This window comes from Rhineura floridana, chromosome 8 (assembly GCF_030035675.1).
Source record: "Rhineura floridana isolate rRhiFlo1 chromosome 8, rRhiFlo1.hap2, whole genome shotgun sequence".
Classification (NCBI taxonomy): Eukaryota; Metazoa; Chordata; class Lepidosauria; order Squamata; family Rhineuridae; genus Rhineura; species Rhineura floridana.
The window spans coordinates 62,571,172-62,586,453 of record NC_084487.1 but is presented as its reverse complement, the minus strand read 5'-3'; the positions used below and the strand labels follow the sequence as shown (position 1 = coordinate 62,586,453).

The 15,282-nt window shown below is 46.1% G+C and overlaps 1 protein-coding gene across 3 annotated transcripts in view; it reads right to left on the bottom strand.

Annotated features, from left to right (window-relative positions):
- The window catches only part of SLC6A15 (solute carrier family 6 member 15), a 54,380-nt gene extending 48,398 nt beyond the window's left edge, over positions 1-5,982 (bottom strand). For 2 of the 3 annotated variants that reach the window (XM_061637792.1, XM_061637791.1), the window contains exon 1: positions 5,772-5,982. The gene's annotated coding sequence lies outside the window, so the exon portion shown is untranslated. Of the gene's footprint in view, positions 1-3,578; positions 3,651-5,771 lie in introns of those variants that run through there. The other variant, XM_061637794.1, reaches the window with a different exon arrangement.
- Positions 5,983-15,282: the final 9,300 nt, after the last annotated feature.

Genomic DNA, 15,282 nt, shown 5'->3' with positions numbered 1-15,282 from the left:
GACTCAACCAGACCATGACACACACTCAGATCTCTCAGAGGCAACCAATGGGTGTATCATTTGAGGCAACCCCACCATTGCATTTGTAGCTTAGAAGCAATGGAAGACATGCATTACATCTATCAACTCTAGGTGTCATGGTTGTAAAGGTGCCCTGGGCTCAAAGAGGTTGTCACCCCCTGCCCTAGTGGTTAATTCCATACACAGCTTCTAGCCTAAGTCAATTTCTCTCCCAGGAGAAACAAAGGAAGAAACTGTTCTGAAATGATGTGGCACTACTGAGAGGGAAAAGTAGTCTTGTACAGTTTCATTTTCTTCTTAAGGGCTTTGAGATCACTCTGATGGGTAGGTAGGTTCACAATTCACATATTTAATAATATTGGGAACCGTAGTAATTTTAAAACAAGTTTCAAAGCTGTTTCTGGCACGGGGCTGGATTGCATACAAAAACCAAACACAAAACCACAGAAAAAGCCACACATGCACCTACTGCAGCATCACCAGTTGTGCTTCTGCAAGGCTAGCTTTGGCTTCTCCTGAATATAGCTTGAGGGTCTATGAAAACCTCCAAAGTAGTTTTGCTGAAGCACAAAAAAAGAGCATGGCTTTACACAGCCAACAACACCTCTACAAGACTGCCTCCATCTCATTTAGGAGCTCTTGCCTCAGCACAGACTAAATAAACCCCTCTCTTTTAAAGCATGCAACCAGCAAGAGGGAAAGTGTCTCCATAAGCAAATATAGCTACTTCCATAAAGGCATTACTTTAAACATATAAATTAGTGAGGAAATTCCACCACACCATGAATTCCTCACCAGTAAACTCAAAATTCCCTGCCAGTAAAGTGCCCTTTTCAATTCATTCAGCCTCTTTCTTCAACTTCAGAACATGGGTCTTTTTGTCCCCTTGCACATCTTACCCAACCTATGACCCTTCTCAGTGAACCCCAACTAACTCCCCCCGCCCCTTCCAAGGGCCGTGATAATGGGGGGAGCTGGCTGGGGGGGGAAGCTGCTATTCTTGTCTGTTTCCAAGCTCTGAGCAGGGCCCCTCTGCCCATCTTGATTCTTAAATGTTAAATGTGGCAAAAACATGATATTAACTACCCACTTGAATAACTTTCAACCTTAGAACAGGAATGTCGGGGAAAACAGCAATCAAAACGCTCCCCAGTTTCCTCTGCTCCTGCTCACCATTGGAATTGTTGCCCTCACCCACACTTGGAAGCTGCCTGCAAAGTCATGTAGCCCTCAAGCTGAAAAAGTGTCCCCATCCATGTTCTAGACCTGCCTCTGAGAAAGGTGCCTGAAATCTGAAAGGGCACGATAGTAGTTCGAGCTACAGATTGCATTATAAATTTCAAAGTGGAGAGAGAATCAGCTTGGACAATTTTGCTTGGGCCAGAAAGGCAATGGCTTAGTGATCCAACAGGGTGCAGAACATGCTGTTCACAAGATTCCCACTGAATCCTGTTAGCTTCTATTCTTCTCTTCCTTTTTTTCTTTTTGGATTATTCAGTGACCCTATTTTAATGAAACCAACATATTCAAAAGTACTGTAGAACTGTCCTACTCCAATCACTACTTATCCCATGCAATATTAATCTTTCTTGATATATTTCTAAATGGTTGGGTGAAAGGAAATCTGAAAGGGCAATTTTGTTTTTGTGCAAAAGGTGAAAACAGATAACTTGGGGGGGATGAATTGCATTGGTAGCTCATTAGTTCATACTACAGTTTTGTTTGCTAGGATAAAATCAGTTGGAGTTGTTTCCTGAATTTGCAATTGTTCAGACTCAAAGAATTTTGGGTGTGTGCTGAAAAAAATGGAACAGGTATTCCAGATAATAATAGTACTGAACAACTATTATATGAATTACCCATAATTACAACGGAAGAGTAAAGTGACTGACTTTAACAGTACCATGCTTAACAATTAGTAACCATATATCCTTGTTAATTCAAAGAATATTGATACTATGATTATAGTGAGCATATCTGCATATACATCAGCAGGTGAAAGCAAACGGCTGATGCAATTTCATGTCACTTTTGCAGAATAATCTGCTCTTTTGTGGGCAAGCAGAGCTTCTCTTTCAGATTCCCTTTCATTATGAAATGGGGAAATCCCAAACAAATCATAGTGCACATAGCATAAGATCTGATGAAATATCTTGGTCTTATATCATCAGTTTTCAAATTTTCTGCTTTAAACCTATTTTGGGAGGAGCAAAATGTAACTGTTTTGTCTTCAGATGAAAATAGTAAGTACCTTCTTATTTTAAACCAATTTTCTTCAACATGTACATCTTATAATCCCATCTAAATATACCCACTATAGTTGGTATTTATCAGTTGTATATACTACCTAAAACGGCTCATCAGTCCAGCAGTGAATGTCCTTAATGCTATACTTAAAAATAAAACATTAATATTGCTCATGAAAATAAACATTCTTTAATAAACTAAATTATTTTGCATCTTGTCAGCTTATTAGTGAGGTGTGCATGCATTTATAACAGCTTGAATCCTAGTCTCTCTTCTGTGAATGGTACACAGTTCACTTTCATATCATAAGGCTTTTTCATTTCCCACTTCCTCCTGAAACATCATGCACTCCTTGAAAATCTACTCCTAGGGATTGGGAAACCCTTGCGAATGGTTTTTGATATGGTGCAGGGACTAAAGTTAGAAGGAGATATTAACAGAAACTGCCCCTCTCCTTGTGTGAATAGAAGAACAAATAACAGCACAAACCTACACTTGTCTACTCAATAGTAAACCGCATTGACAATAATGGGATTTACTCCAGGTAATTATGTTACTAGGAACATTCACAAGACTGCACTGTAAGGATCCAAGTCAATGCAGGTTGTGTATGTGTGACATGCATTTACGTTATTATTATTATTTATTAGATTTGTTTGACACCCATCTGGCAGAGATTAATCTGCCACTCTGGGCAACGTACAACAAAACACAAATCCATTCCATATAAAAACATAAACAGAGAAAATTAAAAAATTAACCCCCCCTAGAACTGCAATCTTACTAGTGGCAAATATGTGTGCAGAGAGAGAGAGGGAGAATATTTATGGTGTGATTGTATGTTGTACATTGCATATTACATAGTACATTATTTATATTATATTTAGAATGTAAAATGTTTTAAATATATTGAGATGCTTCATAGACAATTATTCATAAATGAAATAAGAATAACAAAAGGAATATACACTAGATAAATATATAAATATAATACATATTTGTTTCCTAGACAGGCACTGTCTAATCTAACCAACATGCAGCAGATAACTGGGTCTTTCTTAAGGCTCAGCATTAATTGCGAACAAAGGCAACACAATCCTGTTTTGGAATAACCCTATGTGGGCAACAGCCATCACTGCAAAAAAACTGCGGCGGCGGTGTGTGTCTAACAACATGGTCATTGTGGTGGTGGGGAAAACCTTCCCTTTCTTTGGGAACGATTTAAAACAAGGGTAAGATTAACAATGCCGAAGAGAAGAAAAAAGCGAGCTCCGTAGACAGCGAGAAAGGCTCCTCATTAACATACCCACCCAAACACGGTGACGTCACTGTGTACTAGCCTTGTGCCCGCCCACAGTTACTCCAAGCAGGCTGGGATTAAGGATGCACTAGGAAAACTGAGCTTGTCCTTGTCGGTTACATGTGATGAACAGCAGAGCGTCAGCAACTTAATCCCCTCCCGTTGCGGCCACCTATGAAAAGATTGGTCTGAATTCATCTCCCTACCTCCGATTTATTTGTGCTTGTTGTTGTGACAGCTAGTGTGGTGTAGTGGTTAGCATTGGACTAGGACCTGGGAGACTAGGGTTCGAATCCCTACACAGCCATGAAGCTCACTGGGTGACCTTGGGCCAGTCACTGCCTCTCAGCCTCAGGGGAAGGCAATGGTAAACCCCCTCTGAATACCGCTTACCACAAAAACCCTATTCATAGGGTCGCCATAAGTCAGGATCGACTTCAGGGCAGTCCATTTCCAATTTTCCATTGTTGTTGTTGTTGTTATGTGCCTTCAAGTCAATTATGACTTATGGCGACCCTATGACAAAGTAACCTCCAAGAGCATCTGTCATGAACCACCCTGTTCAGATCTTGTAAATTCAGGTCTGTGGCTTCCTTTATGGAATTAATCCATCTCTTGTTGGCCTTCCTCTTTTTCTACTCCCTTCTGTTTTTCCCAGCATTATTGTCTTTTCTAGTGATATTTGTGCTTAGTTATCGGTTATTTTTCTCTAATCATCTCTCTTCCACCCCCTGTAAAAGTAAAGCTCTGGGAAGCGACGCAGGCGTCCTTGGGGACATGCCTCACCCTCTTTGATCTACCAGAAGCGTTTGACCAATTAACACCAAACACCCAATTAGCTCCGCGTATGAACACGGATTCCTTAGATCGAACGTAGGGAAGAGACGCTTCTCCGGAACGATCACAAGAAAGGTGCTGTGAATTGGAGATGCGGTCGGGGGGAGCGTCAATTCAGCACGCGAGGACTTGAAATGACACTCTTTCAACCTGATGCAATGAAAGGAAGTAAAATGCCCGCCACGAGTCATTGCGTAAACTGCCGGATTTCTGCTCCAGGCTACACACACACACACACCCGTTCCGTCATCTCCTCCCACGAAAGAAAAATAAACGAGCACGAGGGTTTCAGTCACGCTAGAAAAGAGTCCCAAGAAGGTGAGATGTTGTGGAATTCCGGCTGCTTTCTCAGCAGGATCCCCAGATTTGAACGAACTGGATTTGAACTGGGCAGACTGATTTCTCAGGGCAAGTCCCTCCTGAGCAGCGGGAGGATGGGCTAAAGCAGAGCGGATCAGGCGGCAGCAGCACTGCTCCGAAATCCTGCTAACCTACATGGCTCCTGTTTTTCTCTCTTCTCCTCTGACCAGCGTCGCCTCCATCCTGCTGTCTCAGTGCGACTTACCCAAGAAGGATGCTCAGGACATACTGGGTACCACCCGCCTCCTCTAACGTGCCAAATTCCTTCTCTGGAACACAGGATGAACAGCTCGTCTTCCTGTCTGTGGTGATGCTGACGGTCCCAGTGTCCATCTCCTTGTCTTGCACGAACAAACAGTCTGGCTGTCCAATTCCCCACATTTTGATCCCCGAGGCCATTATTACCCATTTCTATGCCACAATGAATAGAGATGATGCGAGAGAAGATCTAATGCCCGGATTCCCTTCTACGATACGATGCTGGTAGAGGCCAGAGGGGCAGGCAATGCCCACCTGGTTACAGATTCATTCCGCTATCCCTGTCTCCCATGCCGGATTCCTCCTGTCCATATATACCTGCCTAGTATATATACAAGTAGATCTGACTGTTTCACATATGATGGTGCACGGCACTGCTCACTGCTCATTTACACCATGCCCCTTCTTTAGAAACCATGAGATTTGGGGGGGGGGAATCACTATTACCCATATGCCCACTTATGCTAGGGAGGGGAGGAAGACCCAACGTGCACGGATTGACAATTATCTTCTTTAGGTGGATGGCTCTCTCTTTCCCCCACATCAACCCGTCTGTGATGCTATGTGCGCATGGCTCATGCGCCTCCCATAACCTCGCCTCGGCGACCACGAGGCTTAGCTCCAGTCCAGCCATTTCTCCCACCCACTCCAACCTCTCCCCTTTGCCGCTGTCACCGCTGGGGGGAGGGGAGGAGGCAATCGCCTTGCCCCTTCCCGCATCCCTGCACGGAAACCCACCTTGACTTACCTTTCCGTGTAGGGGCGCCCCGCCGGCTTGGGCGACTTTACTAGCAGCCCCTGCAATGTGGCGGAGGTCGGCGACAGGAATCAATGACTGGCTCAGCCGGCAGGCGGGCGGGCTGACGGGTGAGAGGGACGAGCGCGCAGGCGCGCGCTTGTGTGTATATCTGTATTTCTGTGTGAAGCGACGGGAGGGCGAACAGACATGTGCGAGGCTCTCCCGATGCAGGGGCGTTTAAAGACAGAGGGGAGGGAGCAGGAAAGGCAGGGCAGAAAGAGCCGCACCTCCCTTGACGCAGCGCACTCTGCGGCAGCGGCGGCACGCAAGAGCTGTGGCATCTTCTCCCCCTCCTTCGCCAGCCAGGCTGGGAAATCGAGGGGGCGAGGGGCTGTGCTGAGCGCGCGCGCCTTCTCTCCCCCCCTCCCTCCCCTCGCGGCTGAGGGCGGCACTCCGTCTCCACCGCTCCAAGGTTCTGCCCGGCGGCCAAGCCCAGAGGCATTTGTTCGAGAACAAAGCAGAGACGTGCCCCCACCCCCGGCTTCCACTTCCCAGCCCCCTGCCTCCCTCTCCCTCCGCCTAACCCCACCCAGTGTGAGCTCTTTTAGCGGGACGTTGCGGTACATTTCGCCTTGCCCAGCGTGCCATGTGCTCGCTAAAGGGATGCGACTGCCGCGGCTCCCTTAGTGCGCATGTGCACCCAAGCCGGCTCTCGGGCTTTGAAGGGGAGAGAAAGAGAGAGCTCGGTCAAGCTTTAAGAGACCTTCCTCGCTGCTGCCGGTACAAGAGGAGTTGGTGGGCAGCTGGCCGTTAGCCAGAGTTGGGGGAGGGGAGAAGAGGTGCCCATGTGTGCGAAGGCAGTCCTGTGTGCAAAGTGGAAAGGAGGCAAGGAAGAACTGCCTGGGAAGAGAATCAGAGAAGGCTGGCAGGCAAGAATCTGAAGGCCGTTTTACGCATTCACACAGAAACAACCCCGTTGCAGGCTGCTCTTTGTTTCCCGAATTTTCCACGTCAGGTCTCTTGCCCCGCATTTTATCGGAATGCATTTTATCCCTTAATATTCAGAAACAATAGATCAAATAATGTCACGTGGTCATTTGTTTAAATTTTTTGTCAATTCTCAAATCCTTGTTTCTTAGATGGAGGGAGGAATTAAAAAAAAGTTGGCCAAGTTGAGGGGTGGATTAAGCAGGTAAATTAATTCAACAGAAGAGTCCTGAGAAGATTATAGTAAAAAGAAAGCGGAGTCAATTCAGGGAGAAAGTCCTAGAAAAGTATAGTCCTTTGTTTTGTTTTTGAAAATGCAAACCTTTTCAGATTCTTCTTTGCATGCCTTCCTTTCCTCATACTTAACAGGGGAAGCAGGCTTGTGGATCTTAGCCATTTTCACATCCACAATTTCCAAAGCTGCAAAATCATGAAAGTTGCTCCTAGTGAGAAGCATAAGCTCACATACAGTATTATATTGCTCAGACAAAAAGACTATTCTAGTAAGGCAAACAATAATTTCTAAAGTAGGTGGAGTTTGATTTAAACTAGTACTATGCCAAAAGCTGCCCCCCAGTTTTTCAAAGGTTTTCTTCATCTGAAAAGAGGCTTCCACCGTACATTCACACCATACGTTTATTCCACTATTACTCCACTTTAAACAGGCCTGACTTCCCCCAAAGAATCCTGGGATGTGTAGTTTGTGAGGGTGCCAAGAGTTGTTAGGAGAGACCTATTTCGTTCACAGAGCTACAATTTCCAGAGTGGTTTGACAGTCAGTCCCTCTTTTCAGAGGGACCTGGAGAAGGGCCTCAGAAGAAGATCTAAGGGTCTGAGTTGGTTCAAATTGGGAGAGATGTTCTGAGCCGTAAAGAGCTTTATAGGTCAGAACAAGCACTTTGAATTGGGCTCGGAAGTGTACAGGCAGCCAGTATAATTGGAGCAGATTTGGTGTTGTATGATGTTTGCCTTGAAGCGTCAACAGCATTCTGTGCTAGGTGAAGCTTTTGAACCATTTTCAAAGGCAGCCCCTGGTTCAGGGCCGGTTATAAAGGGCGGCCAGGTTGGGCACTGGCCCGAGGGCCCCGGAGCTACAGGAGCCCCTGAGGGGCCCTCCACTCCCCTTCCGCGATCCACGCCCCCCACTTACCTGTCAGCCGGCTTTTTAGCATAGCCCTTAATGAAGATGGCGGCCGCAGCTTCTCTAAAGTACTGAAGCCGCTGCCGCCATCTTAATTGATGGCAGAGATGTGCGCGCATAGCACGCACGTGTGCCATCAACAAAGATGGCAGCGGAGGCTTCATTCCCCTTAGGGAAACTGCGGCCGCCATCTTCATTAAGGGCAGTGGTAAAGACTAGACAGGTGGGGGGCACACGCGCATACGCACGCATGCGCACAACCACCCACCGGGGGGCCAGGGCAAGCTGATGCCCAAGGGCCTCCGCATGCCTGGAGCCGGTCCTGCCCTGGTTGATGGTATTGAAAGCCTCTGAAAGATCAAGGACAATCAACAGAGTCCCATTCCCCACGGTCTCTGCCAACACAGGTCATCATACAGGGCAACCAAGGCCATATCAAAACCGGGCCTGAATCCCAATTGAATGGAAATCTGTCTTCTTAAGAGTACCTGGATCCAGTTGGCAACCACCCTCTCAAGAAAGTTGCCCAGAAAGGGGTATCTGCAACTGGCCTAAAATTATTTGGATCTTCCAGGTCCAGAGAAGGCTTTTTCAGGAATGGTCTTACTATCGCCTCCTTCAGGAAGCCTGGGTTCACTCCTTGAAAAATGGAAATGGACTGCCTTCAAGTCGATTGCAACTTCTGGTGACCCTATGAATAGGGTTTTCTTGGTAAGCGGTATTCAGAGGTAGTTTACCATTGCCTTCCTCTGAGGCTGAGAGGCAGTGACTGGCCCAAGGTCACCCAGTGAGCTTCATGGCTGTGTGGGGATTCGAACCCTGATCTCCCAGGTTATAGTCCAACACTCTAACCACTACACCACACTAGCTGAAGAGAAGCATTAATTACCCCCTTAGCCCATCCAACTGTCCTCTTCTTGCCAGATTTTATCAGCTGTGAGGGTCCAAGACACAAGTGGTTGCACAAACCTGGCCAAGTATTTTGCCCTGATCCTCAGGCTGCCACAACTGAAACTCATCCAATGACATCAGACAGGATTCAAGGAAAGTCATCCCTTTAACCTTTAAACAAAATTCTGACTGATTTCTTTTACTGTAAGAAGATTTTACTTTAATTAAAATAATAACAATAAATAGCTGCCAGACACAGGGTAGGCAGCCTCCCCATTTTTCTGAATTTACAAAAAAGCCCAGCCAAGGACATAATGGGTTTTCAGGAAGTAGGGAGGCTTCAGAACACTGGAGAAATGTTTAATGAGAAAGAAAAAAGAACACACCTCACCCATGGCCACCACACAACGCTAAAATAAGAGGCACCTTAGAAAGCTGCAGAGCGCAGATCACTGAAGAGATGATTTGTAGAATGTAAGAAAGGATACTCACAAGCAACCATCTTGAAAGTAAAATATGCACAACAAAATTTTTGCAAACACACACAATTAAAATACACAATAAAATTATTCCATCAAAACATTAAACATTACAATAGACATCCACAAGTAAAATGTCCAATAAAACAAGTCTGTTAAAAGAGTATAAGAATAAAACAAACAGGTTCCGATCAGGAGATGCTTGTCTAAACCGGTGTGTCTTCAGCAGCCAGCAGAATGCCGATACTGATGGAGTCTCTCATATTTCAGCAGGGAGAGCATTCCACAGCTGATAATTATCAGGCTGTGGCAAAACTGGGTTCCAGTTGTTGCTGTTAATGTCCTTACCAGGCAATGAAGGGGAAGACGGTCTTTCAGGTAACCTGGTACAGAGTTGTTTACGGCTTTATATGTAAGTAGCAAGATCTTAAAACTGATTTGGTGGTTAACAGCCAGCCAGTGCAGATCCCTTAGCACTAGCATGAAACAGCTATCACAGAGCTTCCCTATACATTTAAACACCTTTTTATCCAATGTACATAGCTAACCCACTCAGCAAATAGCCAGGAAGCACTGAAGGACAGAGTGCTATATATGCAACTTCTGACACAGCTATTTCATTTTAGAACTTTTCTGGAGTTAGGTCAGGACCAGCCATGCCAGATGAGGGGAGGGCAGAAGTGGTGAGATGTGTGCATCTCAGCCTGCCCTGTACCCTATAATCTAGCCTGCTGCTCAGTTGTGGTGAAAAGTGCTGACATCACCGGTGCTAAAGTGAGATTCAACTACTAGTTCAGTTGGCTTTGGTACATAGAGGGGGAGGGCACCATCTTGTCCTTCAGGCAGCAAAATGTATTGGGGTGGCCCTGGGTTACATCTACACAGTGCAGATGCTCCTGATAATTTCAAGGGGTGGAGACTGACCATGTAAATCTGAAGCAAAGTGCCCTGTAGTCACCATAGCTGTAATGCCATTGTGTGTGCACTTTATGTAAGATACACTGGTCTGAATAGGCTGATTTGTGGAGGATCCTGAATTGACCAGGGGCTGGGGACCTTCCAGCCCAATCAGTCTACTCAGCGAAGCAAAAATGGAGCAACCAGGCAACATTAGGCTGTAAATCTCCATTGTGTTCAGAAACCATTTACCATGCAAAAGAATAGATCCCATTTAGAATATGTATAAAGAGATAATTAGTATGGGATTCAACTGAGGACCAGCAGGAAGGCAGTTCAATTAGTGTGAACATCTGTTGATTTCCTAGTCTTATCTACCAAATGCAACAGACTGTGGATATGGTGAATGGCCATCATAAAACCTTATCTACTTTATAAGGGTGTACACACTTAGTTTTCAAGGCTGGATTAATGAAACGGTTTGTGGTGGCCAAACAAAGTGATAGTCAAAAATATTGTTTTAAATTTTCAAGGGATCCTAATTTTATTTATTATTATTAAATTTATATCCTGCCTTTCCGCACAGCAGGAGGAAAATTAGTTTGAATAATTCACCAGCCCTTGTTCACCCACACAAGTAAATCAATTAGTCATAGGGAATTATGCATCTTTGACCATGAAAACAATTCAGGAAATCTTATAGAAGGAAATAGTGCCTACTGTGATATTTTTCAGATTTGTCCACTAGTTATATAGATTTATCACCAGTTTATTTTCTTCACCAACTGCCCTGACATTACACCTCAGTATTCGTGAATCAATCTTTTAAAATCAGTGACATTTTGTATAGCAGTGTCTGGGCCAGGCTTGAGATGTGGATGGCAATCATATCCATACCCCAACATAGAATTAAGATTTTCAGTCCAGGTTACATCTACAATCTCTAATTCAGGGTAGAGCCACACTTGCAGCTGTGTTGGCTTCAGCTCTGTTTTCTTCAGCCAGAGACATAAAATGCTAGTCAAACTCTGCCCCTTTTTACTCCAAAACCTGGGGAAATTCAACTCCAGTATCTCTCTCCATGAAATCAACTTGAATCTGCAATCAAAACTGGTTGATAGGTCAACTCGTTGCCACTTCTTGGTGTCCAGTAAAATGCTTTGCTGTAGGCTGGGCAGACACAGTGATTGACCCAACGCTTTGCTGTGGGTGGTCCTAAAAGGTCTGAGGTTAGCAGTGGGGGAGATGTGTCCAGCCATGGGCAAACACATTTTAAATGGAAGCCAGAGAAAACAGTCTGGTTGCTTTTGAAGCAGCTGATGTGTCTGCAGCCTCAAGCTAGGGCCTGAAGTGCAGTAAACGGGATACAGTGACACTTAGCAGGTGAGGAATGAAACCAGTTTCCTGGTATTTATTCCTGCCTTGGCCAATTTAGAGGCTTCATTAGACTGTTTCTGAAATAGGGGATAGTAAACAGGGTGTCCCTCTTACATCTTGCTGAAATATGAGAGGCTTCATCATTATTGGCATTCTGCCAGCATTTCCATGAATCTTCCGATTTCCTTCTTTTAACTTTTAAAACTTGACTTGTTTCATTATATATAGTGTATTTTAATTATGTATATATATAAAATTCCCTTCACAATACAGGAAAGTTCTCATAATATTAGAACTCAGGGCCATCCATTATTCAATGAAGCTGAATATTGAAAGACTGAAAGATTCAGGGCAGACAAAAGAAAATACTTCTTCACATAGCACACAGTTAAACTATGGAATTTGCTCCCACAGGATGAAGCGATGACCACCAACTTGGATAGCTTTAAAAGAGGGTTAGACAAATTCATGAAGAATAAGGCTGTCAGTGGCTGCTAGCCATGATGACTATGTTCTGCTTCTATTGTCGGAGGCAGTGTGCCTCTGTATACCAGTTGCTGGGAATCACAAGTGGGGAGAGTGCTATTGTGATCATGTCCTGCTTGCAGGCTTCCAATAGGCATCTGGTTGGCCACTGTGTAAACAGAATGCTGGACTAGATGGGCCTTTGACCTGTTCCAACAGGGCTTTACTTATGTTCTTCCGATAGTATTTTGTCAAAGGCTGCCCAGTGAGTTTCGTGGTGTCTTTTTTAATCCCAACCCTCTTCTCCAATTTGATCCACTACACCACACTGGCTGCTATCAAACACCTGATTAGAAAACTGTGTGAAAAAGTTTGAATGGGTATGACTGTTCCCAATTCTTGCAGAGGCCTACTGGAATAATTGGCTCAGACAGGTTTTGTTGGTGGGCTCATGTTGGGTCCATATTAGGTGTTTAGGAGGAGTCTTAGTATGGAGGAACATGGGTGATGCCACCCCAATTTCAGTGGTCATGAGTAGAGGGAAATATAGCCATGGGGATGTGGTGAATTACCATAAAAGATGAGGGCAAGTCTATCCGCGCCTAGTTCCTTGCTGCCACTCCTCTCATGGAAGGGTTCCTCATCACTCATCTGCCATGCCAACTGGCCTATGTGTGTTGTTTAATGTCAGATCGGTACACAATAAGACCACTCTCATCCATGATTTGATTATGGATGAAGGTGCTGATTTGATATGCATTACTAAGACCTGGGTAGGTGAGCTGGGAGGAGCTGATCTGACCCAGCTTTGCTCACCTGGATACTCGGTGCAACACCAGCACAGGCTGCAGGGATGGGGGGGAGGAGTTGCTGTGGTCTACAGAACTTCCATCTCTGTCACCAGGAAACCACTGTGTCTTGGAGCTAGCTGCAAGGGCCTGCACCTGGTGTCGGGCCAAGGAGACAGGAAACTAGGGTTGCTGCTGGTGTACTGTCCACGCTGCTGCCTGGCAGCTGGCGGAGGCCATCTTAGCTGTGGTGGTGGAGGAGCCCAGAACGATAGTCCTGGCTGATTTCAATGTCCATGCAGATGTTGCCTCTAGTGTTCAAGCTCGGGATTTCATGGCCTCCATGATGACCATGGGGCTGTCTCAAGTTGTCAGTGGCCCAACACATAAGGAAGGGCACACCCTCGACTTGGTTTTTGCTCCAGATGGAGGAAGGGGTGGTCTGGGGATGGTGGGGTGGATGTCACCCCATTGTCATGGTCAGATCACTTCTTGGTGAAGTTTACACTTATGGCTCCGATCTTTCTCTGCAGGGGTGATGGACAGATTAAGATGGTGCACCCCCAGAGACTAATGGAATCCATTGGATTCCTGAATGCCCTGGGGAAATTCCCAGTAGATAGAGCAGGTAACCCTGTTGAAGCCCTTGTCACACTGTGGAAAAGAGAGAGGTGCGTCGGGCTTCTGACACGGTTGCCCCCAAGCGCCCTCTCCAGCATTGTGGATCCCGGTTTGCACATTGGTACACCAGTGAGCTAAGGGCAATGAAACAGGCTGGACAACAGCTAGAGCGCAAGTGGCGAAAGACATGCTGTGAGGCTGATCGGGCATGAGTAAAACATCATAACCGTGCCTACTGTGTGGCGGTGAGGGCGGCAAAGAGGGCCCACTTCTCTGCCTCCATTGCATCCTCAAGTAGCCATCCAGTGGAGCTTTTCAGTATTGTCAGGGGTCTGTTGACATCAACTCCAGGAAATGGAGTTTTAGACCCTTCGGAGGCCCACTGTGAATTGTTTGTTAGGCACTTTGAGGGTAAAGTTGCTCACCTCCGTAGCAGTCTTGATGCCCCATCCACAACTACTGTAGTCCCCAATGAGGTGTCCAGTGCAATGTCTGCTGCAACTTCTTGGGAACGGTTTCAGTTGATGCAGCCCGATGACGTAGACAAGGTGCTTGCAATGATGCAGCCAGCAATGTGTCCTCTTGACCCTTGCCCTTCCTGGCTTATTAAAGCTTGCCAAGGGAGTTTGGCTGAGTGGATCCAGGGTGTGGTCAACTCATCATTGCAGGAGGGAGTGGTTCCAGCCGCCTTGAAAGATGTAGTGATCCGACCACTCCTGAAAAAGCCCACCCTGGACCCATTGGTTTGTGACAACTACCAGCCGGTTGCAAATACCCCCTTTTTGGGGAAAGTGATTGAGAGGATTGTGGTGCAGCAGTTGCAGGTACTCTTGGATGAAACAGATTATCTTGACCTATCCCAGTCTGGGTTCAGGCCTGGTTATGGGACTGAATTGGCCTTGGTCGCCCTGATGGATGACCTTTATTGGGAGAAGGACAGGGGGAGTGCAATCCTGTTATTCTTACTTGATCTCTCAATGGCTTTTGATACCATTGACCATGGAATCTTTCTGGGCCAACTTGATGAGATGGGTATTGGAGGCACTGTTTTAGAGTGGTTCTGATCCTATCTCCAAGGTCACTCTCAGAGAATAGCGTTGGGTGACTGTCTTTCAGCCCCCTGGCAGTTATGCTGTGGGGTGCCACAGGGTATCATCTTATCCCCCATGCTGTTTAACATCTATATGAAGCCCTTGGGAGCAGACATCAGGAGCTTTGGGGCGAGGTGTCAGCAATATGCTAGTTATACCTAGCTCTATTTCTCCGTAACATCTGAATCAGGAGAGGCCATGCAAGCCCTTGACTGCTGCCTGGACTTTGTGGTGGGCTGGATGAGGGCCAATAAACTGAGTCTGAATCCTAGCAAGACGGAGGCGCTCTCGGTTGGTAGTTCCCGAGTTCGGATAATTGGTCAGTTGCCTGCTTTGGATGGGGTCGTACTCCCTCTGAAAGAGAAGGTCCATAATCTGGGGGTGCTCCTGGATCCAACTTTGTCGCTAGAAGCCCAGGTGACCTCAGTGGCCAGGAGTGCCTTTTACCAGCTTCGGCAGGTAGGACAGCTGTGACCATTTCTAGACCAGGATAGCTTGACCACTGTTTTCGATGCACTGGTAACCTTCAGGTTGGATTACTGTAATGCAGTCTATGTGGGGCTGCCCTTGAAGCTGGTTCGGAAGCTGCAGCTGGTGTAAAATGTGGTGGCAAGACTGCTCACTGGGGCAGGGTATTGCCAACATGTCACCCCGCTGCTGAAAGAATTGCACTGGCTGCCCATTTGCTACCGGGCCAAGTTCAAGGTTCTAGTTTTGGTGTACAAAGCCCTATACAGCTTGAGACCAGGATACCTGAAAGACCATCTTACCCCTTATATACCC